Here is a 27,233-nt window from a genome sequence, read left to right as displayed (position 1 = left end):
AACTTTGCAGAAGCACTTATGGAAGTAAGCAGTAGAGGACAGTGGACAGAGGGAAAGAATAAAGCTGCGGAAAGGATGGACAAAGCTGCCAGCTCTCCGGAGTTCAGCCGTGCCGAACAAACCTGACATTGTTCTTGGAACTGCCTAGAGGACAACTTCCCCTCCCTCTGCTTTTCTCTCACCATCTCTGTGCCTTTGTGTCCCTCTTCTCCATGGTTCACAGTAAGCCACCATGCATTACAGGCTTCTTCCTGGGCCATCTGATCTGGCATTCACAAACCAAAACAACTCTGACACATATTATGTGCTTCATTTGTCTTTAGTTCTAATCCTTCATTAATATTAATTAATATTGTTTCTACACAAAATTACTTGTATCAAGTAATTGCCTACATTTACAATTTATAATTCCAAGTTTATACTTGACAAACATTATCTACTGATCACTCAATAAAGCATCTGACTGAGAGTCAAGGCACTGCAGATACAGACAATCAGACCAGTTGTGGAAAACCTGTACAACCTGCAAAATCCTACAAATCACCTCATTCGCCAAGCCAAATGCAGCGCAGGGAGAGCACAGGTGTTCTCCGCTCCAGGAAATAACCTCTGAGTAACCTTCAGACAACACTGACAACCTACACCATGTGCTCACCTGGGTCCTGATCAACTCCACCATCCTGCCTTTGGTGATCTATGTTTTGTCATTAGAAAGGAACTCCCAAGAGCATCCATATATCTATATAGGCTGAGGAATAAAAAAGTAGGGTAAAGAACATGATGGGTCAGTGGCTTGACAACTCAGCATCTTCAAACCAACAGAGACTGCACTCTGTTGGATCCACACTACTTTAGTATTGGATCTAGGGCTCAGGTTTTTAAATATATTCTACAGTGTCTTTTTTTAATTCAATGAGCTTTTTATCATAGAGAGAATTGCTTAAAAGCTGTATGCTAAGCTGTATCTAAAAATTACCTGCATGTACTTACCATAAATGATAACAAACAGATTTAACACAGGTATTTCTTTTTACGGTTGATTCCCACTTGTTTAGGACAAGACTAATTTATCAGGTGTTTTTATTCAAAGCATTAATGTGTTTATTTTCCAGCAGCTCCTTTGAACCCACACATGCTTAAAATAATGGCCGGATATCTGATGGGTGCTCTTTATGAACTCTACTGCCATATGCCTCTTCAGACGAAGTACCCATGAGTGTTTATATGCAGTTCCCCATTAACCTTGACACATTAACAACCTCTAAATTGACTCCAGACTTTGGCTTATATGTGAGTGCAACATACACCAAAATTTGCATCAGGTATTCATTTTACAGTGTAATCAGTCATATAAAGAAATAGCTGTTGCATGCATGGAGCTTCACTTTTTCATTGCAAAAGGTCTACTGTGTATGCAGGTTAGTGAAATATTCAGCATGTAAAATAGCACAGTGTGTGTGTGTGAAATGTTTTGCAAGACTGAGTGATTTCTCTTGTCTTCTGTGCTTTTTTCCAGACTTTCCATTGGCAGACATGATCACAGATGGCACTCCCTGTGATTATGGCAACAACCATTATGTGATCAGCTTTTCTGATTGGCATCCTTACCAAAGGTCTCGGGCAAACACACATCATTTGTCACGATAACACTGCTAGCACCAAATGTTAGGTTCAATCAACCTGACTGCAGTATAACTGTCAGGATAAACATGCTGTCAAGGAACATACGAAAACAATAAACAGTAGGAGCCACACAAACTTGCGGTTGAGCTTCCTTCACCACACTTATAGCTTCCTTGTTGTGGATATGGCTTCCTTGTTGTGGACAGGTTTTAAACGAACAGTCCTGTTGAGCCAATTTTAATTATGTTAACCCCAAAAATCGATGAACTATTTCCCCTCAATCCCTTAACAAAAGTCAATGGTCCGGAGCCCAGGGATATTTTGAGTGTTTACATAAGCCAAATGAGTACGGTGGACAAACATGAAGTCAGGGAGACAAATTCTTTAAAACATCTATTCAGTCATTAACATGCATAGCAACGTAGACCCTTTGTACAAATGTGCTCTGAGTGGTTTTAGAGCTTACATTATGGAGAGCAGGAATGAAAAAAAAGGATGTGTCCTAGCTTAAAATGAAAGTAGTTCACTGGTTCGATAGTAATTTAATGCAGCAATGCTGCAGGCTTCAAGCTCTGTGTGGATCATAACCATCATCTTCCCACCTGCCAGCAGAGGAAGTCCATTGCAGAGGGCTGCAGGCGGAAAGTGTGCCGCCAAACAAACGCCTCCTGTGCTGCAAAATCAGATTTCCAACAAGTGAGATTAATGTTTCTTGGAAGCATCCATATCCGAGGCTCTTCTCCTCCTGCCGCTTTAATGAGATAAGCCCGAGCTAATTCTGGTTAGCCAGCCAAGATAAGGCCTCAGCATCAAGCTGATGCCTTTTAAGGAGACATGAGCCTGAGGACTGGGGGTCAGGGTTGGGAGACGGAATGTTATGTTACAATACACAACTAATCCAATGGCGGAAAATTGCACCAAGGATTATCTTTGCTTGTGAGTTCCTTTTAATAAAAGTAAAATCCTATGGACTTGAGGGGAAAAAATCAGGTGTGTTTAAATTGGAATGCAAGTCACGATAACATAAGGCTACAGAATACTGTGAGATATTTTTTACTGAACTGAGGAAGCAGTGTGTGTGTGTGTGTGTGTGTGTGTGTGTGTGTTTATCCCTGGAGGAGAGTGATTGCTCATAAATAAACCAACAAAGTTTGAATGATTTGGAAAAAGCAGGAATATTACATGAATGATGACTCATTGCTTGAATCGGAAGAACCAAGTCAATGACAGCAGCCCCAGCTTTTATCTCAGTTGTCCTGAAGTTAAGCCTGGAGATGCATGAGATTACTGTGGATGGTACCACTTAAAAACTCTGAAGATGGCTTTGGACTGCAATTGCAATGAACAGTTTTGCACTCAAGTCTCTATCAGTGAACAGTTGATAACGTCAACAAAATAGACTTAATTTTAAAACTAGAATGAAATTCCTGGTTCTGAAATTGTACTTTTTAAGCATATTGCACACACTTATAGAAGGTAAATTATTCTGGTCACCCAGATAAGGATGGGCTCACTTTTGAGTCTAGTTCCTCTGAAGGTTTCTTCCTAATATCGTCTCATTGAGATTTTCTTTGTGACCATCACCTCTGGCTTGCTCATTAGGGATAAAATTAAAATTTAACATTTATGTCCCAGTTTTATATATTTCTATAAAACTCCACTGTGTCAAATTGAATTGAGTTAAATTAAATGAATAGGATTTTAATAGCATTGTAAAAGTCATCACACAAAAAACAGGTGATGGTAAAACTTGATATACAAATAAAAAGAAAAGCAACAAGATAGTTAAATAGGCTGGACACATACTTGTGTACAGAGATTTAATAAAAATTAGGAGATACCAGGTCCTTGGTCCTGCAGGCAAAACTGTATAAGGTATGCTGGAAAATTCTATTATTATGTTAATGTCTCTGCTTGCTTTGCACGATTGATTGCATTGGTTAATTACTTCCAATCATAGCTAATTGCTGCTGGAACTTTTTTAGTTTGAAAAGTCTGCAAAGGTAATATTATTAGGCACCCATAAGCTGTAGGATACATGTTTTGAAGCAAGTTCTGATGTGTGGTATAGTTTGCTGTGTTCTTAGGGACCTTCCTTCTGGTGCAAATCAACTTGACAACATTTATAGCTATCTGTATTTTAGTCAGTTCCAGGAAACCCTATTCATTCTTACATACTGTTTAGAACTGTAAGTGCTCTCATTTTACATTGCACTGACTCCTACGACATTGTGATCTATTGTATAGCAGCACCTGTAGTGCACATCTGGTGGCTTTGAACCCACTAGACCAATAATGTGAGCTATTTCCTTACAGCCATGTTTCTCAGTCTTTTGAGAGCCACCGCCCTGCAAATTATCGTGTTTCGCCTCCTCTAACGTACCCTGTTCAATCTTTTTCAGGGCTGTTCTTTAGCTTATGTGTTGAATTAGGTGAGTCAGAAACAGGGAAAACAACATGAGCTGGGCTGTAGTATTTCAAGATCAGGACTGTCCGTCCAAAATCACAAACTGTGACAGCAACTATTCATTTAATTTAGTACCGACTGCTCAGCTGTTAAAACAGTATGTACTGATTAGTATATGTGTGTAGTATGAATACCATCCGGGCATACTACAGCTGCCATTTTGGCTTTGTCATGTTGCCTCCATTGTTTTTATAACCGCTGAAACTTTTTTTTGTTGTTTTTTCTTGTTTAAAGCTTCAACAAGCTATCAATCACCAGTCCCTTTGTTTAATGGAATAGTGCAGTGTGTATTGTATCCATACTGCAGAATCTCTGCAAAAGCAGTAGGTCATCTGGGTATATATCTCCCATTCTGTTTTATGAATACTGAAAATACATACAATAAAATACTACTCCTTTGGCCTACTGCAATCCGTTTACTGTATAGTAGGGCAGTAGGGATATTTCGGCGTAGCTACTGCCTTATAGACACAATGCAAGCTGATCATCTAACCATGTGGATATTCATTTATGGCTTATGCTGAGCAGTCTTACAGTTTTATAATCCACATGCTGCTTTGCCCCTCACACTTATGTGAAAATTCACGTTTACTTTTGTCTAGCAATGTGGTACTGAATAATTCATAACTCTTAACATGTGGAAAGCCTGGATAAGAGGCACACACAGTCAGTGCTTGACTTAAGAGGTGTTTTATTGTACTGACTATAGAAGTCTGTTCATGTTGTGAAAGGGCTCATGGAGGATACAAACCTGGGTCATACTACATGTATCACTGCAAATCTATCAGTGTGTTATCTAAACACATGTATCAACAGAAGAGATTAGGCATGGTAAAAATCTGATCTTCTTTACAAAGCACTTAACATAATCAATTTCACACATTTGGTTACATTTAAATAGACCTAGAAATACTGCAGAATGTAACATATAATCAAGATATTAAACATTCACTTCTTTGTTTGAAATATTTTAAAATCCTAAAACCTTCTGTTTAATTCCAATTTTAAATGAAATACAATCCCTGACTTTTGGACACCACTGTACACTGATCAGCCATAACATTAACCACCTGCTTCTGGTTCACTGGTTGTCCTTCCTTGGACCAATTTTGGTAGGTAGCAACCACTGCATACCAGGAACACCCCATAAGATCTACCATTCTGGAGATGCTCGTCTAGCCATCACAATTTGGCCCTTGTTCTGAAACACATCAACTTCAAAAACTGAATCCACTTCCTGCCTAATATCCCACCCCTTGGCAGGTATCATTGTAACACGATAATCAGTGTTATTGATGTCACCTGTCAGTGTTTTTAATGTTATAACTGATCAATGTATATCTTAATTACACATAATGAAAAATAAAAAGCGAGAAAGGGGATTAAAGATCCTAGGAAAAAAAAGTTTCTTAAGTGCTGCCTTGTCTAAAGCTTGTCTCACACTGAACAATAAGAATATCTGCATCATTCACCCTTTCTCTTATACAAAATGTACATTTATTAAATCATTCATTTAAACTGGTTGAAATTTACTCTTTGAACACTTTTTATTTGTCTATCAGCTGTACAGATTGGCCAATGAAAGATACATCCCATACTGTACCATCCATCTGACAAGGGATTTTATGCTCGCTATGAATGACTGACAGCTCTTTCATTTCTGAATCACTACAATTGTTTTTTTTTTTTTCTGTATTTTTTCAGTGAATACTGTTGTCAGTTCATCAGTGAATGTTTTGCCTGTCTGAGATTGGAAAGTGTAGATCCTTTTTTCCACAAATTCAAACACTTTCTGGATTCATAGAGTCTTGGCTTTCCAATTTGGTTTATGGTAAATTACATAAAAAAATAAAACCTTATCATAGTCCACTCTGCCTTCTACATGTTTGCATTCACAAAAAGCCCCTCAACTGTTTAATTTCTATTATATATCCTTATTGAAAATTATTTGAACACTTCTCATCTAACAACAGCCACTCTGCTTAATATTCACATCAAACTAGAATTCTGAATATAGACATCAGAATAGGCTAACATGTTGATTATAACTCAGGGCAACCACATAATTTGCTGCTACCCTTTTGAACTATTATGTCAGCCAAACTGATTGTGAATTGAATTAACAAAGAGTCTAGTGGGGCTACTGTTAGCGTTCATACTTAACAGATGTTTGCGACACTCTCAGAAGACTTGTGGTGACTCAGATGAAAGAGATCAATGACCTTTCCTATTTATTGTACATTAGTTATTCATCCTTTGCTCTGTGAGTTGAGCTTGGCTGTTGTACACAGTAATGAATTTTGCTCATACAACATTGTTGTATTTCTTAAATATGACTTATAATACTAATCATGGCTTCACATTGGAAGAATTAGGATGAAGACTGATGTGTTAAATAAATTTTTCTGCAGTGTCTTCATCTGAAATACATCAAATCAAAAATGAATATAGCATTTTAAATGAAAACATGCATTATGATACAAATTATTATTATTATTATTATGTGATTATTCATTATGGTTAAGCTTTTACATTACATGATACATCAACAGTGATTCAACATTTTTTGATGGGAATGCCAAAGAAACAGATGAATCTTATTTTGACAGTCCTTTTGTTTGACTCTGCTCTTATCTATTGACTATGTACAGCTGAGCAATCAGGCTGGTTTAAACAACAAGCATGTATTGTGTACTCCTGACAAAACCTTCAAAGATGCGTAGAAATAGACAAGCCAAGGAGTGTAGCAGACAATCTCTAATAAGTCATATGTCAATACATGAGTAATATTCCACTCTATAGAAATCCATGTTCATACAAAGGAAGTAAAGGAAAAGGAAGTGTGTCATCCAGGCATAATGAAGAGGCAGTGTGTGTATGTGTATGTCAAGAGAGCTTGACTGCAAGATGGTGAAATAGTTTCCTGAATCAATGTCTATCTCAGAGATCACAGAAATTTGAAGCATGCAGCTTTTGCACAGATTGTTCTGGAAGCCACACCTTACACTTTATGTTGAGCTTTGTAAATACAACATCAAATGAAAATACGTCAAAATGCTTTCTCTCATGTGTAGTGTGGCACTGTGGGGAAAACAGGAAGAGAATTTGAATGAAAATAGGTCATGTCCCTAGAAAGTACTCATGAAAATTCATAAATGTAAGAATTTTAACTATTCTTCATAGAACTAAAGAGGTTTCTACTTAAATGACTGTTGAGGATTTTTTTTCAGAATACCATACAAGATTTTCACATATTAATATTTAGATATTAATATGTAGCAAGCTCCAGAAATAATCCACCCATCCATATCTGACTGATTTTTTTTTTTGCTATTTCAGGAATAAACAATTCATTTAATTTATGCCAACTGTATGACAGTAAAGTAGCTAGACAAAAAGAATATACTTATTTAAAAAGTTACCTTAACATCTTGGATATTGAATAACTTGCCTTTAAGTTTTTAAGAATCATAAAATGACATTATAACTGTTTTTAAGAAACATGATGATCGTACACATGCACTCTTCTATAGACAGGACTTGCCATATGAGTGGCTATCACGTACTAATGCAATCATGCAGGAACTTTGATCTATCAATAAGTGTGCTAAATCCAATTTAGGAAGTCACTCTCTTTGAAGGTAATGAAAATTTTGCTGAGCTTACTGGCATGAAGAGCTCGAAGGGCAAGAGTGAAAGTTGAAGTGATCAAAGTATGCATTTTATCCTAAACTTGGAAGAGCAGAGTGGCTTTGCAAAGCCCAGATAAGGACATAATTGCTTTTGCTTTGCACATTGTGACAGCCTCGCTCTCATTAGTGTGCAAGGCAGTGCATCTGCTGACTGCAAAGAGCAAGAGACTCTTTGACTACCTGTGTTTCAGTTCCGTCTTCAGGAATCGACTTGAGTCAAAACAAAAGCCTCCGTTTAAGTACCTCTGTTTGGACTTTGACGGAAACTTGGTGACCTTAAAAAACTGTTGACATGCTTAGCTTCAACTGGTTCAAAGAAAATGAGTTGAGAGGAAAAGTACTCTGTTATTTATGGCATTTAAGTTGCATCCTGTACTGTTTATAGCTTCTTCTTTTCATTCTTTTTAAAAACAGCGTCTTTACAAAACAAAACAATTCTTATAATTAGTACTATTTGCTGAATAAGTGTGTTAGCTCTTAACCCTCTTAACCATCTTTATAGTAAGCTATCTACATAGAACAAACAATTATCACAATTATCACACAATTATCACATAAATTACTGAGGATGATCATCAATGAGGATAATCATTATTAAAATATCACATGGATAGGAGATGTATTTATAAATATCAGCATAAGTTCACAATATTTACAATAAAAAGAATATAACAATGAAAGCTCTATCTCAAAACATCCCTAAATACACAGTACCTGAGGAGAAACGCCACCATCAGGTTTTATGTCGGGAAAACTTTAATGTGTTCCACTGATCTGATGCAGCACATGCAAAAGCAGGCACTGATGCACTCTATGCCATATTGTGACATGGGAACCTCAATAAAAAAGTGTTAAGGGCCAGGGGCATTTGCATTTTGGAAGGCGCTGAATGAAAGTGCTTGTTTCTTGTCCTGTGCCTCTGTGAAAGGCTCTATTAACAGAGGGGATTTCAAATCCCCCATTTTGCTCATATTAAACTTTGGAACAGAAAATGGGAAGTCTGACAGTTTATGCAAGTTTTCTTTGGTGGCTGTTTTCCTGGAAGTGAGAAAACTATGCATTTCAGGAGTTTCACTTTTGTGCTTTCAGTTTATTGGTCAGCTGCATTGCTTGGCAGCATTCTGGAGGTGTCTAGGAAACCAGGGCTTTATCTTAAAATTATGAGGGAAAAAAAATCACAAGACTCATATACAAACACAGTGCCTGGAAGTTTATCACATTGCAAATGTCAGGTCAGGCTTTTGGCTAATGAAGACTTTCTTATTGGTGGAAGAGCTCTGAGGTTTACTGATTTCCACTAATCCCACTAAACCTGCTAAAGATTTGGGGGTCTGGGGGGATGTTGGGAATGATAAAGAAACTGACTTCTTTCTTTGTGTTAATAGCTATATTTCTACTCTTTAATATGTTTATGGAAGATATCAGTGGCGGGCTGTGCATTTCACACATAGGCCTTCACTGGTGTCCTTCCTGAATTAATCCACCTCTATACCATCATTATGATGCCACCATGGGCATGGCTAGGCCATTTTCGAATTTTCTCCATAAATTGTACACAAATTCGTGATCTCCTCAGTCCCCTTTAAATTTCATGTGAAATTTAAGACTTCGGCTCCTCCCCGTCTTTCAGCGTGTTCTTGAATCCGCAGACCGCGGCGTTGCAGAGCGAGGATCAGAGGACAAGTGTGTGTGTGTGTGTGTGTGTGTGTCTGTGTGTGTGTGTGTCATCAGGAAGACTTGTATTTGGCTTGTTCAGTATGTTATACACATCTATGCAATACAGTGGAATGCTGCAATAACTTTACCATCCTACCCTGTTAGTCAAACCTTTATTTTATTTTATTTATTTATTTATTTATCTTGCTTGAACAAAGAACAAGCATTGCTGTTTGTATTTAAAGTAAGACAGATCTGTCAGCAGTTGTTGGATGATTTAAAATGTAACTGAAGTTCTGGTGTTAATAATTGCAGCTAGTGTGTTGTAGGATTTAGATTTAAAAAAATAATAATAATAATAAAAAATAATAAGTAAGTGCCACAAATCACTTTTTTTAGTACTGGTTGATTTACTAAAAACAGGAGACCAAAGTCAGTTACGAAAGTGTTACCTCAAGAGCTAGTGCTTTAGCAAAACATCACCTCCGCTTGCTACTGCTAAAATCAAGCCAGTGAAGAGCAAATTGAAGACAGTCAGAGCCAGGTGTGGTATATGGCGACGGACACATAACCAAGTGATTTCCTGCACAACTGGAGCACTGTAGAAATAGAAAGAGAATGTATCTTGGCTAGGGCCCATTATGCAAACATTACCACTTTACTAAACTGCTGTTTTGTTTCAGGGCCTTTCACTGTGCTTGCAATGGCTCTATTTTACAACTGGTTTGAGTCTGCAAGAGCTCCTCAAGATGATGACACTTGCCGGATATATAAGAAAACCTGCAAGAAAACAGTTTTATGTGCATTTGTCATGGTTTTTATATTCATCTGACTCACAGCTTTTCTTTCAAAATAACTTTATAAAGCACCTTCTTTACAGAAAAGAAATTTACTTTTAAATGCTAATTTCACAGCTCCAAATATAATGCACGGATGTGCATGGGGTTTATCCCTACTAGACATAATTTCTTCTCCATCAAATGCTTATATACATGGGACAAGACCAAATAGATTAGAGATTTGGATTGTTGCTTTCGAAATTGCAACAGTTTTATTAAATAATCTGTTCAGTAGAAAGAGACGAAAAGATTACGACCCCCCCCATCACACCCATATAGATCATTTATAACATACTGTATATTAAGAATACTTATTTACAAAACTACTTCTGCAAGCAGAATAAAGACTTCAAACGGTTTGCTTCATCATATATGCACAATTACAAAGGTACCTATTTAACACATAAGCCATACTATATAAATGTAGAAATAAAAGTTACAGAAACCAGAAGGACAAGAACAAAAGATACGGTGGTGTTAGGAATTCTGTTTGTATATAAATTATACATTTATTTATCATTTATCATGATTGCCTTCTTTTTGAGTCTGGTTCCTCTCAAGCTTTTTTCCTCATATCATCTCAGGGGATTTTTTCTTGCCACCATTGCCTCAGGCTTTCTTATTATAGATAAAAAGAAATTTAATATTAAACCTTTAAAATTTTTATTCTAAATGTTTAGATTTCTGTAAAACTGCTTTGAAACAATGTCCATTATTGAAAGCTCTATACATATAAAATTTAACTAAACTGAAATGAATTGAATTGTTTGGAAGTGACACCAATACTCGAAACATGCTGACAAGGCCCTATATCATCATGTAATAGTTAAAAATGTATCATACATTAGTAAAATCTTAGCTACATAAACAGCAATCCTAGCCATTTTAAATTAGTTATTTATTTATTTCCATCTAATGTGCATGTTATTAAGTGAGATAACATACAAACTTAGAGTCACTCTATCGTGAACTGTATAAACGGCCGTGTTGCTCCCCGATAGCTGTCAGTTTTACCAAAATAAGTCAGTTTATAGGAGTTTAATGGATATTAATCAAATTCCTTTTCAAAAGCTTTGTTATAAGCAGGATAGAAATCTTCCTCTACTACTGATTCACCAAGACATTTTGTTCAGTTATGTGCTCCCAGAGCCCTACCCCCTACTCTCACACCAAACTAGCATTCATCTTTCTCAAATGTTCATGTCAGCAAATCTGCTTTACTCTTTCTTTCTTTTTTTACATGAAACACATACATGTTTTGAACACAATGCAATTTACTCAGTTCACTGATTATATATTTAGAGTATAAATTTCTGTAGAAAAGGGTCATAACCATTTTCTCTCTACAGAAGTGATACAGGGTGCTAAGGGATGTTTTCCTCTGCTGAGAACACAGCATTCAATATAAGGTTGCTGGGGGAGGGGACATTGATCTGAGTAAGAATGGGCTTGTTATGTGCTTATTTAACAGCCATTTAGTTTTGAATATGTTGCATGGTGGGTCTTTTGTTGTATATTAAGCAGATTAAGGAGTTCTAAAGTGGTGTAGCAAATTAAGTAGAGCTAAACCAGTTAGTAGAGATGAGATATTTTAGGATATTAGGTCAGATTTAATTAATTTAGCTGTATATTTTTGTCAAACTGGGTACAGTTCATTTAAGCAAATTTGATCATATACAGACATACAGTAAATATATGACATATTTGGGTGGGGGGCATAGTAGCTTAGTGGTTTGCCTTGCACATCCTGGGTTGGGGGTTCAATTCCTGCCTCTGCCTGGAGTGTATGGCATTTGCATGAATTCCCCATGCCTCAGGGGTTTCCTCTGGATACTATGGTTTCCTCCATAATACAGACACATGCATTGTAGACTGATTTACATCTCTAAATTGTCTGTAGAGTGGGTGTGTGATTGTGCCCTGAGATAGACTGGCATCCTGTTCCCTTGTGCTCCGGATAAGGCTGGTGAGAACAAATACTGTGCTGATAGAGAATGAAATGAGAAATGAAAGTAAGCACTGAGAAATGATTCATTGAGTCAAATGAGTCATTTCTCTTCTGCTAGTAAAGACTAGAGGTCCTGACAGACAGGAACTTCATAAACAGAGTCAAGCACTAATGAGATTAAATCTATCCAGTGGCGTGGAATCAAAGGGTATGATCTCTATTAAAACAGTGTCACAGTGGCATGAATCTTCTCTGGAATTTTACTTTGTTTAATGAACTGATCTTCCTCTCTGTACTTGCTTTGTGTTCCTTAAAAGGTAACCTCATGCAGTTTCTTTTACTATGTATAGTCAGAGACAGAGACTGCAAAAACCTGGTCCCACTAGAACAAAAAGGGATCCAATTATTTAATTTTAAAACAAGAAAATGATTGTTCCTTCATTTTTATATCAAAAGGAAATACTACAGAAATAATCTCAAATCCTTATCAGTATAGGGACACATGGTTCTTATTTCGCATAATTCATATTACACAAGTTTTGGAAGGGAATGTATAATGTTATCAGAACTATTCAAATCACAACTGTAGCCAATGTGTTCCTGTTTGATCCATTTAAAAATCTTAGCTCTTGTTCTTATAGCATAACTAACCCAAATATGATTTTCTGTTTAAAGATAGCATTTCAATGAATTAAAAACTCCTGTTGGTGTTTTAATATTCGTCCATGCAAGGTTAAGGCTGCTCAAAACCATTGTCTCTCTGACCCAGATTGATTACACATTTAACTAGGAGGTACAGCAAGGTTCTCTCTTCACAATATCTGGAACCAAAAGAGTTAAATCAAATAGTTATTGATTAAACTGGATCCATTCGAAACAGGCAGAACAAAGCTGTTGAGCTTGGGGACTGCTCAGTTTGGTGCGGAAAAATCTATATCCCCAGCAAGACACCAGAGACTGTGCTCAGCAAAGTGCAATTGTGAACACTGTTCATGAGACTCACAGAAACATTTTGGTAGACAGTTGATTAATGACCATTGTTTTCTTATTGTATTGACTCGTGCCATTTTCCGCACCACCTGTGACAGCTTGATGTATGCAGAATACAACATGCTGAATCCTTGAGTTAATGCCGCTGGTGGCATCTTTGATTCTGGACTGTCTTCACAGGCAGACTGTGAAAATGCTTTGCTATAATTAAGGATCTGAGAGAACACTGCAGTACAAAGTACCTTGAGCAATGTCCTATCCCCCATCCCCCAATAATCCTTTAGTAATTATTGCTCCTCTCTATTTTATACCTAATATGGCAATTGTTAACCAAAGCCTGCATTAGATTCCAGAAATGATGTCCTGATATCAAGACAGCTGGTTGCCTTAGATGCAGAAGAAAAAAGCACAATGCTTCAAGGCTTTCCAAGGTTCATGTAAATGTCCCTCAGCCCATATTTCACTGGTCTCAAATGATCTGGTAGAAAGTGCAGATACAGCAGAAAGAGGCAGTTATTGTGGTCTGTGGGCCTCTGCACCATAATGGTGGTGAAATGCTGGTCGGGGTGATGTTGTTACTCTCTGCAGTTAATGAAGTAACATCCCCCACTCACGGGCTTACAATGTTGCTGATTGTGCTGTCTGTCTTCATTCGTACCCCAAGCGTGCAGGAAAAGGATAAATCGGAAAATATCCCAGCAGCACATGTGTAACATAGCCTATATATATAACACATCTCTATGTTGTCTCTAAGGATCTGGTTTTGTGTTTTGTGCCACGCTGACTGTGCCAAATGAATTGGCACTGAACTCTGTGCTTTAGTGAGTGGTGTACAGTAAATTGTCTTCATACATATCACACATTTATTTAGCTTGTCAGTTAGAGAATTTCTACATTACCTGCTTGGCCCATGTACAGTGTTTTCTAAATGTGATGAATTTTGGAAGAACTAATTAAAGGCAGGTATTTGGTAAAGCCCGCTGCAAATTTGGCTCATTGTGAATGATGATACTACAGCTGTTATTCCAAAAGCAAAATTTGTTATATATCACTCACCCACTCACTCACTCACTCACTCACTCACTCACTCACTCACTCACTCACACACACACACACACACACACACACACATTTTTACCATTCATACCTCTCATACAGACAGTCTCCCTTATCAGTTGCCAAAAAGCACCCTTTAACTTCCATTTCTGGCTCAAGCTTGTCTTTTAATGCCTGCCAATATGAAGGAGGAACAGACATATTGTTCATTACTGACAGTGTGAAGTGCAATCATCCATTCCCTAGCCACAGCGCTTTATGAATTCCCAGCATATCTCCTCACTCCACCTGTCCATCATTGAAAATGGCAGGCAGGGGCTCCTCATCCTTCTCTCTGTACAATGAGAAGTTGAAGGCTTGCTTTGTTTATTCAAGACGGAGACAAAACAAATTCAAAAACAATCACTTACTGCTTATACAGAGGTAGGCAAATTCTCTTTCTTTTTTGCTACATTTAAGCACTAGTCATTTTGTCAGTCTTACCATGAGTGATGGAATGCTTGCGTTTTTTTTTTTTTTGCGTTTTTGCCATCCGCACTTCAGAGCATGAAAGCAGGCTGCCGTGACTCCACTGCTAATGCTAACGCTCCCAGCAGCATCTGGTAGTAGGACTGCTAGCGATCCATTTTCTATTATTTACACAGCAGTAAGGATGAAAGAAGTCATTATGGCAACAAAAGGCTTCTATGTGGTAGTAAGTTAAGTTTCGGTGGCGGGGTTATGTTTGAAGCACCAGATTACGATGCGCTATTCATTGAGGGCCTTTGTCCTCTGTACATTTGTGTACTTTCTGTAACACTTCTACACTGAGGGTAATTTTTGTGATAGTTGTCTTTTTATTGGCATGTGGTTCTAGCTACAGAAATCTAACTGCCAAAAGTTAGGAAATCCCAGGTTGCCTCTTCTCACTGTAATTTGTTATATGCACAGCCATGATGATTTATATCAGGACTATATTAATCTAAATATGGCTTTTTTGGCATGGGATTGCCTGTTTGGGCATAAATGCAGAATAGTTTGCGTGAGTACTCGTGGTCCCCTGGCATAAAAATAACCACAGGAATGCGGAGGTTTATGGATGAGTTGGCACGCTGTGGGAGCCAGGTAGTAAAACACTCTGGAAAGGATGAGTGGGTTGCGTTATTTATTTATTTATTTATTTATTTAAATGTTTTATTTTTATTAACTACAGATTCTTTAGGGAGTCACTGAGCATCTGTAATGATATTAGATACAGACCAGAAGGAGAGGAGCACAAGTGTTCGCCATGAACCCTATTTTTCAGTACAACACACACAAACACAAACACAAACTCTTTCTCTCTCTCTCTCTCTCTCTCTCTCTCTCTCTTTGTTCTGGTCTCCATTTCTGCATAGTAGATAACCAAAACAAACAGAAAACAAGGACATCTTTACCATGAGAATAGTGTTAGACATTGTGTAGTGCTAGACAGTCTGCAGCACAAGTCAGGGCTGATATGTCAGAAAACCAGGTGTCACCAAGGGCCTCATGTGTTACCAGTTACCTTATGGTAAGTACTGTATGTTAGCTAGTAAACCCTAATACAAAGAACAGCTACAACCACTGCAAACACACCAGATGTAGAAAAAAAAGACACTTACTGTCTGTGATGAATCAAATGTAAGCTGCCTGTCATTCACAGCTGGTGATTTTTGAAATGTGGGCAGACCTTATTTGTCCACTCTGCTGGTATGACTGACAGTCCCGTGGTCCAATTACCAGCATGTGGTGCTCCTCTCTGTGAGGGTCACATTTAACAGAGCAGAAACACATGCAATGTGCCATTTAAGCTGACAGATTCAAGATCTGTGATATTTTCCAGACCGAAGGAGGATCCAGATATGCAATATACAGCTTACCATCTACTGTATGTGTGCAAAAAGCATGTAAAGAAAAGCTGTCATGAAGTCAGTCACCCATCAAAAAACAAGCAATGCATTTTATTACCTTAATCAAAAATGACAAAATTATAATGGAAGATGACTAACTCACTGGACTGTTAGGTAGTCCTGAATGTTTAGTATAAGACAAAGAACATTCACATATTTGTGCTCAAAAATATTCTGTGTGCTCCAGATCTGGCACATTTATGCCAAAATGACATTAACGAATAAAAGCTGAGAGAAACTGTTTTGTTCACACCACTCCTCTGCATGTCAATGTGTACAATAACTGACACTCAACTGAAACCAATTTAACAGCTGGAGTGATGCTCCGATAAGCTTACAAAATTCACAATGAAAGACTTCAATATTCTGAGCTCGACTGAAATAGTAACAACACACCCACTACAAGACAAGCAAAACTTATCAAGGAATGTCCCAACAATAATGCATCTATTCTTTTTATAAATAAAGCATAATTCATATACATTTATTAAGATTTATGCATTTTGTATATATAAAATTACAACTTAAGTCTGAAAATCGAAGTCAACTTAAATGCAAATTAACTTCAATTTAGGGTGGAGCTAAATGGTCCAGAAGGCAAGCAGTTTAAACTGATTAGCACAAAACATATTATATTGAGAAACAGTCCTTTACTTTTAAACCCAGCCACTAAAAATAACCAGGCACCAAGTTTAACCAATTCCTAAGAACCTTGTCCTGAACATGGCTTTCATGTTTCACATGCTGAATTTTGTTCATGGACTCCTAATAAAAAATAGAAAATTCCAAGCAAAAATAGGGCTCATTGTACTTGTACTTGGATATTGATCATTTGAATATTAAAAATTTAAAATATGGACTCATATTTAATGTTAAATGGTTAGATATCACTTACACATTCTTATACACTACAATGTAGGACACTGTGGTAATTCGGTTGTCCATCTGGGGAAACCTTAGAATAGAGGAATGTGTTTCTCTAGCAGAAGGGGTTCCGTGTAGAGCCCATTCAATATACAATATCCTCCAAGTGAACTTATTTTCTCCAAATGTAGATTTTATATAGATTATAGTAACTGGCTTACTGACTTTGAAACAAATCTATTTTCTGGATTGTTGCTTGGTTCCCAATTATTAGTGACAAATGATGTGTTTTTTAGCCTGCTCTATTAAGTAGCCTACATCAAACTCAAAATCAAAGAAGCTTTATTGTCACTTTAACCATATATAGCTGATGCAGTACACGGTGAAATGAAACAACGTTCCTCCTAGACCAAAGATGCTACACACAACAAAGACAAAGCAGAGGTGACGCAGACAAACATAGAGCTAAACATAGAGATAAAGCTAAACTATACTTAAGGTACAATCTTTAGAAACTAGACATACAACAGAAGTGCAAGGATGACAAGACAAGACAGTGCAGACAAACAGGACATATAACGCCGACTCTGTGCAAAAGAATAGTGTTGACAGTGAGTGCAAATATTAAAGTTACATGTTAACAAGATCAATATAAAGTGTAAAGTGTAATGTAAAGTGACACATGCATGCAAACAGGACAATTTTGTGTGTGTGTGTCCAGCACAGTACAGTTCTCTGTTGAGAGCAATTCTCAGTTGTGTGTGTGTTGTGTGTGTGTGTCTGTGTCCAGCACAGTTTCTCTGTTGAGAACACAGTTGTGTGTGTACATTAGGTTACATACATAATTCACAAGAAAAGGTTGTAAGAAATGGGACGATGAGAAGTTGTCCATTTCTTTGTCTTAGGTATAAGTCTAGATAGACAAGTTTATTTATTAATTTATTGGTAAGCAATAGTCAAGATAATTGTTTATTTATTTGTTTATTTATTTGTTTATGCATCTATCCAGTTTCTGAACTGCTTATTGTACACAGGGTCATAGGAAACCTGGAGTCTATACCAGAGTACTTGGGGCACAAGGCAAGACAGGGTGCCAAGCCATCACAGGGCACAATGATACACACACTCCTACAGCCATTGCCACACTATGGACAATTAATAGATGTCAATCAGCCTATAATGCTTGTCTTTGGACTTGAGGAGGAAACATGCAAACTCTGCATACAAAGATCGGAGGCAGTAATCAAACCTCTCAAGGTACCAGCCATATTTAACAATGAACCTACAATTACTTTCCAAAGTACCACTCTTTAACATTTTTGCTGCATTTAATCCAAATAAATATAAGAAAAAGATGAATCAAGCATATATTATTTGCTTTGTGAACTAAAAATGCAGAGTCCACACATTCACTGCTAGTTTGAGAGAAAGATTACATTCCCAAAAAGAAAAGGAAAATATCAGAATAAATTAAGTCTTGTGAATTTTGAAATATATGAAGGCAGAGAGAGAGAGAATAATTCAGTTGAAAAAAAAAAAACAAGCAATCTCACTTCAAATAAATATATGTCAAACAAATAGGGGTCAGGATTTGTCCAACACAAAAAGGCACAGGGAGAAAAATAATAAAGGTTACTGGTTCTCTGCAGGTGCTTCCTGGGTCAAATTTGTAATTATTTTTTAGGGTTTCTGGTCCCCAAGCACAACACTGATTAATTGGTTCTATATCCTGACTGGTTTGGCATTGTTTCCTATAACAGTTGCTCTTTCTGCAGGATAAGAACATTAAGATCTGGACTATAACTGTGCTTTTGGCCTCATTGCAGGTTTGTTTTTTCCACAGCATGCCAAGGACAGACACAAAGACAGTGTCTTTCTTTCACAGTAAGACAAAAGTTTGAGTAATTACAAAATGTACAGGAAAGGTACAATATTTATAGATAAGATAAATTAGTTAAGGGTTAATACAAATATGTATTTTGTAACTAACAAAATGCACTTTAAATGTAAATTAGAGAAATTGATCCTTTCCTTTTTCCATTCTTCCTGCCAAATATAGCACTGTAAAATGCAATCTCTGAGTGCTTGATATTGCATAAACCATTTCTGTAGCACAACTGCTTAGCATGCTCTCTGCGTTCATTTTGTTGTAGTGAAAGCTCATGATGAGCACACTGATGCTCAATTAAAGGATAATGGTGTCGGGCTCAAGGCTGTAAACAAGATTTTGCAATTCAGAGCACATGAGTCTATGTTGCATACATTTTGGTCTCCACCATAAATGTTACTGAAGCAACATGACCTGAAAAGTAATATATTACCTTATAGTGTCCATTACAGTCCCAACAAATGGAATGAAGGCCATTGAGGTAGAGTTTGTGTGGGTCTGCTGCTCTGTGTGACAGATAGGCTTTGTGGTCTGAGCCAAATTGGAGTATTTATTAAGAACATAGCTCACGGTAAACAAAAAGAGAGAAACCCATTAGACAGCGCATGAAACCAAACAGTTTACCCACACATGCAGTTGTAAGCAAGCATCTGGCATCCATATTTTTTGTAGGCTCGTTAAACAGAGATATGCCGTTTTAAACCAAGTCATTTGGTGTCTGCTGGCAATATGTAGTGGAAAATTAGAGCATGTGTAGCATTCTGATATTGTCAAAGCAGACAAATAGTAACTGTACATGATTAAAATAGATGTGTTGCTAATAATAAGGCTTAGAATTGCTCTCATGTAGAGCAATTGCTTCATGAATAAGGATATGTTGATTAAAGAGTGACGCTCAATCGCTACTCCATTCTATGTTTCTAGAAGTTTCTAAATGGTGTGTTCCTGTTACAGAGAAAGACAGAAGACTTAAATAAATGGGAAACCTCTGCATGTTTCATATCACGTCCCATAAACACAATGAGCCTTTTCACTGCTAAGGTCCCCATTGCTGTCACAACTATCCTGCTTCATCCCCCATCCATCTTTTGCTCAGTTGTGGAGTCCCCACAACTTTGTGCATACCCCCTAACTGTCTTCTATGAGGAGTACAGGGGACAAAGGTTGCTATACCACTGCTAGTAAAGAACATTCGTCATTTTAATGGTTCTTGCCTTTGCGCATATATTCAGCGTCCTACAGGCTAAGCTCCTTTTTGTGGTATATCCTCCAAACAGGTTTGAGATACTCACCAAGACAGATTTCTAAATGTGATCATTTCCAGAAACTTAAACATAATATGACTCAGATAACATAGTCAAGGTCATAGAAGAAGCACAACAAATTTGGATATAATGGTTGCGATACATTGAATCTACATATGGGTAGAATAGCAATTTAAGGGAAAAAAATTATAACATTTTTATAGCATCCTTAAAAGAATCCTTAAGGCAATTATTATTATTATTATTATTATTATTATTATACACAGACACACACACACACAGACACACACACACACACACACATATATATATATATATATATATATATATATATGTGGTATATGAGCTATATATATATATATATACCACAGTTACTATAAGTGTTCCTTTGCTTGCTTTCTTCAGTACTAAGATTTTTTTGCATTGTTAGTTACTACTGACACAGAATAAAAGGAAAGGTAGATCAGCACCATATAAGGGTTTCAGTAATGATGTGCTTAGCTGCAACAGAACAGTAATGGCCATATCTCCCGTTTCTCTGAAATACCCTAGCAATAGCCAGTGGGTGTTTTTTTTTAAACAGGAATTTAACAAACTCAAGTGTCCACCACTCCAAACCACTCATACAGTATAATCTTATATGAGTGTGATAATATATTATTAAAGTAATAATGCATCATAAGGATATCTTAAATACATACATTGTGACCACGAGATCATTCTGGAACTAGTTCCAGCCCTCCTGCTAAAAACAGCTAAATATGCCAAAGGGTCTCTGCAACACCCGATTGTTAATAATCTATAATAGATGTAATAGAAGACCAATAGTTATGTCCCATGTCTTTCTGAAAAAAAAAAAAAAACAGACACGCTAACATATTTCTCACACATCCAACACTCCAGACCACTTGCTAATATGACGTTATTTTAACCTGACAGAAAGGTATGGAAATTGCCATTCCTTTTTTGTCACAGGCGGAAATCATCTTGCAACCAGAGTGCACAGCTTACCTTTCTTCCATTCATCCTTCCTACCAAAGCAGCCCTGAGCATGTGTGATAACATTGACCTCACACTCAGGTTTGTCCTTCAATGGACCAAGCAGATTAATTGGCTGTGGCCAACCACTGGCTCAAGGGTCCTGTTTAATAAGATATGTTCTGTTCTGTACTTGCCCCCACTGCTTCTGCCCTCCCCCAGTGCTCAATGGACAGCAAAGAGTGTCATTCATGTGCACTCATCCATGTAAGTCAACCTCAACCCAAAGTCAGTTTTTTTTTTTTTTTTTAAATTAATGAGTGACAACATAGGGTTCAAACTATGGCTGTGATTTCTGGTTTAATGTATAAATTTAATAAATCAATTTGTAATTGGTGAAATCACCTACTTTTAGATATTTAATATTAGACAGCATTTAAATTTACATTTATGGCATTTGGCATACACCCTTATCCAGGGTGACATGCAAAAGTGCTCTGAAATCTCTTTCAATGCAGTTTTGATGTATAAAATTAGAAACATCCCATTCATCTTTGAACTATCTATTTGATTGTATATTGTAGTGGCTTGCTTATTTATTAATTTCATTATTCTGGTCAGGGCCACAATCCAGAGCCTATCCAGGATACAGTGAGGATGAAAAAGGAATACACCCTGGTCAGTCCATTGTGCAAACCTGCAATCTTATTCGGTTGATAAAGTCAGGTGCATATGTATCCGGACTACGACTCTGTACAATTTTGCTTCTGTACACCACCACAGTGTATCTGAAGTGAAGCAATCAAAATGTGATTAAATTGTAGAAATTTTAGCTTTAATCTTAGCTCTGACTTGAATTACATCAATTTTTTCCATATTTCCTCCATTTTCACAGGTTAAAATGTACATTGACCATACATAAATGTAACTGACAAATGTAACTGAACTAACATAAGGATTATTTTTACTACTAGGATGCAAATATTTTGCCAGTTTCCTTCCTTGTGATTCGTTGCCTTTTTTTTTTTTTTTTTTTTACTGTAGCCACTTTTACAAGTTTACAAGTGGGTCATTCCACCTTCAGTTTTATCTTGACTGACTCAAACACCTAAGAATATTCAGTGTCTTTGCCTTATATTGCTTTCTTTGTATATTTTGGGTCATAATCCATCTGGACTGTAAAGTGCCATCCTATCAGTTTTGCAGTATGAGAATCTGAGCAGACAGTAAGCTCTATACACTTCTAAATTCATCTTGCTTCTTCTATCAGCAGACACATCATCAATAAACACCAGTGACCCAGTTCCATTTGGCAGCCATACACGCCCATGCCATAACCCTGCCTCCACTATGTTTAACAGATGATGTGGTTTGCTTTGGATCATGAGCCCGTCCTTTCATCCTCCCATCATTCTGGTACAAGTTAATCTGAGTTTCATCTGTCCAAAGAATTTTGTTAGATGTTCTGAAGAGGTATTTCTTAACCAAGGAAAGAATGGTGAAGATCATCCACTTCAGTTGTTTTTAGTGGTCCTCCAGGCTTTTGTGTTGTTGAGCTCACCAGTACATTCTTTCTTTTTAAGAAGATACCTAATTGTTGATTTGGCCACTCCTATAGTTTCTGCTAACGTTCTGATAGGTATATACTTTTTATTTTTAAACTCAGTCTGATGATGGCCTCCTTCACTTGCATCATCACCTCTTTGGAACACACATTGAGAATTCCCATGAACAGCTATTAAATACAAATTCAACAGTTTGAATCAACTTTGGACCTTTTATCCCCTTAGTCTGTTATGAAATAACAAGGAAACAGGCCACAATTGCCCATGAATCTGCTTTTCAGTCCCAAGTCCAGTTACCTTTGAGCCTGTGAAAAGATGCACCCAAACTGAACAAATAATTTTTTTTTTTTTTTAAATTCACCATTTCAGTTTGGGTGAGTCTCTGATCCTGATAGCCTATGATTCCTGTTCTTGGCTGACAGAAGTATAACCCAATGTGGTCTTCAGCTGTTGTAGCTCATCCACCTCGAGTTTTGAAGTTTTGTGCATGCTGAGATGCATTTCCGCTCACCACAGTTATGTGTGGTGATTATTTGATTATTTACTTTATCCTTCCTGGTAGCTCGTACCAATTTGGCTTTTTTCCAAATTGGAAATCTGCATGTAAAATTAGGTCATATGATTAAGGCTTCACAGTTCTGAAATCATTGCACATATTTGAAAGTGACAAATCTCTCTGCTGATGTGAAAAAATCAGCAGCATCAAAGGACATTCCATCATTTAAGTCATAGAAATCCCAATTTCTCCCAACCATTTAAAGTAATAGTACACTCCATGCACTTTTTTAGGTAAAAGGTACATATTGTAGGTATAACACATGTACATTTGAGAATAGTACCCCAGTGATAAGGAATGTCACAGATTATTACCATTACCATTACCTGTCCCAACTTGTATGCATATGCATATACATATATCAAATTTACATGAAATGTACACAGGTGTTGATTGCACATTTTATTCTCAACCCAATTGGTGCTCTTGTACACAGATGCGCCATGTTGAAATGTCCTAATTTGAAAGATTTATGAGTGAATAACCAGTGCTCTGACTCACTCTGACCATGACTCATGGTCATTTATTCACACATAGTACTCCTTAGTATTCTAAGGAAAGTATACTATGTCACTTTACTTGCTGTAATTGTTGATGATAGTGCTTTTGATTTTTACAACAGATAAAGCATTTTTATTGCTGCTATAATAGTGTCTTCAAATTTAAATGCACTCTCACCAGACATGAGATATGTCAAAAATGACAATGATAAATAAAGAAACTCCAAGTGTAAAACTACATCATCGCTACATTATCTTTTGTTTTCATGACCCTTTATCACATCCGCTCTACACAGAGACTCTGAGCCAAATTCAGGTCAATCATGCATAAAAACTATTTTGTGCTATTTAGGTTTTGTTCTGAATTTCTGCCATTTCTATTTAGGTCTCTATTTAAAAAAATTAAGAATTCATACAAACAGGCTGATTGGAAACACCATTTATTGTCCATCAAGTCTTTAGTGAATTACATGGTAAACTCTGTAATAATATTCTGATTTTTCTGACATTTGCTTAACTCTTTCTTTCAAATATTCTCCCATCCTATCTTGGTTGTTCCCCTGATCCAAACCCTCCATCTTCTCTAGGCAAAATGTCATATTGCCTCAGAAGACTTGCCACTTGGCATGAAAAAAGAGGACAAAAAAGGCATACAACATATTTTGGCAAGGACACAGGTGTTTCTGTAGTGAGTTCATATGACTAACTGAATCACAAGTCTCATATGGAGATGGAAGCATCACTGTGGATTTGATCTCAGGCTGTGATAGTTTGATAAAAATAGTGAGGGGCTCAATGAATATCATAAGGTTCCACATGGATTTTCACTCTCAAATCAAAGAATAAAATGAAATTGTTTTCCACTGTAGAGGTACACGCAAACTGTGAGCTCTTAAACACAGGTGATAGTAAGATAAATACATTAAACATTAACTAGTAAACTACTTTATAAATCCTTAAGGGTGACTCATGTAAGGGTGAACATGTTAGGTCTTTTTTCCTTAATCAAATCATTAGAATGGCCAGAAAGGTTTTCATACTAATATAACCAAATAATCATGTACCAGTTAGGGTTATAAATATCAAAAACAAATGCAACATTCCCTACTGTGTCATGTGCTGAATCCACTGCCTGGCATTTGCTATGCATTTGTGGAGCTATAGCTCATCCAATCAGTTAATTCCTTTCATTAGCTTGGAGAGGCAGAGAAGAATTTGCCCTAATTTTCTTGGTGGGGAGCTAGTGGCCTCAATAGGCATGGCTTGGCACATAAATGTTCATTAGGATGATGAGAGAATCTTATTGAGCTGGAAAACATAGGCTGAAGAAAACAACTTTGATGAGTTTTTGTAATTATAATGTATGGTTGTAAGGCTAGTATTTGAGAATTCATTATATTAAACACTATAATATCATCTGACAAACATGCCTGGAAATCTGCATGTGAAATAAGGTCATATCATTAGGGCTTCACAGTTCTGAAATCATTGCATATTAAATTAGTGCAAATTTAGTGTGAATCAAATCATTTGTTCTTTTTTTTCAGTAGTTCAGGTAGTAAATATGTAACAGTAATCTTTTAGCCCTACAGTGTACTGTGTCAGAGCAGTCTGTTTTGTAACTCTCTAGTTCCTCAACCAGTAACCCATCATCCACTCTCCAATTCAATTACAAAGTCTCAGCCCACTGGAGTCTTCTGACAGCAGCACGCTGTCTGTCTCTAATGCGAATTTAATTGTTGTCATTAAATCAGTGTAGCTCATCTGACTGTAATGGCGCTTTCTCACTCAGATATAATTTAATTTTGCATCATTACAGCAAAGCCACAGTGATCAGGTTTCTCTACAAATCGGAAATTGGCACACCTCATGAAGTGTTGGTGAAAATGGTGTGAATTTTTTTTTACTGTTTTTATAAGATGTGATTTCAATGATTTACAAAAACCCTGTAATAAATAATGCACTCAGGATTCAGATGCTTGTAAATGGGTGAGAATAATGAAATAGCAACAGGCGTGCCAGAGAGATGCATTCACCTCCTTCACACCCATCTTTAGCTCTCTGTTCTTCATTGTGTTTATTATTTTCATTTTACTAGCATTCACATAGAATTTTTTTTTTTTTTACCAAAATAAAGCTCACAATTCACACAATCGGACAACAAAATACCAATATTACAAATACAAAAAAAGATTAAAAAAAGAAAGAAAAAGATACTTGTTACTGTAATAAGTAGCATCATCTAGGTGTGTTTAGACAGTTATAAATGTTTTTTTTCTTGATATAGCACAAAAGTAGGAGAGAAGCAATCCTCATCTTCATGCCCTTATTTTAATTTATTTTACCAACATCCACGTTAGACAATCAAATCAGGAGCAAAATAATGTCCCCTTTTTATACACTGCAACAACAAAATGAAAATACTATACAAAATGAACTGTGTACTAAGGTTGATCCCAATATGCAGTTCAAGCTATGAAATTAAGCAATGTGATAAAGCATGCTTTTCAAGATCTGATCATATTGACTGAATGAGGGAAATGGCTGAATGAAAAAATGGGATCATTCAAAAGCTCTTACACTGTAGTCATATTTTGACTTATTTTAAGAGGAAGTATCGTGGTCGCTGTGATCGAAATGTGAAATCCGGTTCAAAATTCCGTCTAGACTTTACAGTATTAAAGCTGAAGTGAAAGTGATTTTTAAGCCAATTGCTCTGCAGGATGCAGTGAAATAACACGACAAGAATGGGATGTTATAAATTTAGCCTAATTTGGAACTTTTTTAAACCCAAAGTAAATCATCTTAAGCATTTGGTGTTCACTGACTTTCCCATCATCATGCCCCACTGTCACCAGTACATACAGCGAAACAAAGTGGGATGGATTTAACGTGGTGGAAAGCACGATAAGCCAGAAAGCTGAAATACGGTTTGCGACAAAAATCACATATATGGGAAAATATACATAGTTAGCCTACCTTTCGGTGAACTGTGTGTTGCAAGCGAAGAAATCTGAAAACGTGAAAATAATGCCTCGCGCGAGATTCTATATTTATTTATTATTCTAAATTAATTAAACGAAAATAAAGTAACGCAACAGCTTTGCACTGCTTTTTGCTCTGCTCTGAATGAGATCAGTTGCGGTCAATAGCTTTTTTTCAGAAATCCATGGCAACCGAGAAAAAAACCTCCGCAACTTCAGCACGCTGTGACCGGGTTAACACACACACGCATGCACGCACGCGCGCACGCACACACACACACGCATCCTCCTTACACCCCCCACTCCCAATGACAGCGACATTATTCCCGCGAACAGAATAACCAGGCGATAGGTATTGACGCGTAGATTGGGGGGAAGGGGTCTACTGGGAATGTTTCCTAAACCATTTACTACTCGTGTTTTAATATCCAGTGCAACTCATGGCATTTCCC

General features: G+C 36.9%; 1 protein-coding gene across 1 annotated transcript in view; it reads right to left on the bottom strand.

The window, feature by feature from the left end:
* Positions 1–26,985, bottom strand: part of chl1b (cell adhesion molecule L1-like b) — a 77,939-nt gene extending 50,954 nt beyond the window's left edge. Inside the window, exon 1 of the mRNA XM_058402660.1 lies at positions 26,777–26,985. The gene's annotated coding sequence lies outside the window, so the exon portion shown is untranslated. The remainder of the gene's footprint in view (positions 1–26,776) is intronic.
* Between the last annotated feature and the right edge of the window lie 248 nt (positions 26,986–27,233).

This window comes from Hemibagrus wyckioides, linkage group LG11 (assembly GCF_019097595.1).
Source record: "Hemibagrus wyckioides isolate EC202008001 linkage group LG11, SWU_Hwy_1.0, whole genome shotgun sequence".
Taxonomy (NCBI): domain Eukaryota; kingdom Metazoa; phylum Chordata; class Actinopteri; order Siluriformes; family Bagridae; genus Hemibagrus; species Hemibagrus wyckioides.
This window is presented reverse-complemented; position numbering and strand designations above follow the sequence as displayed.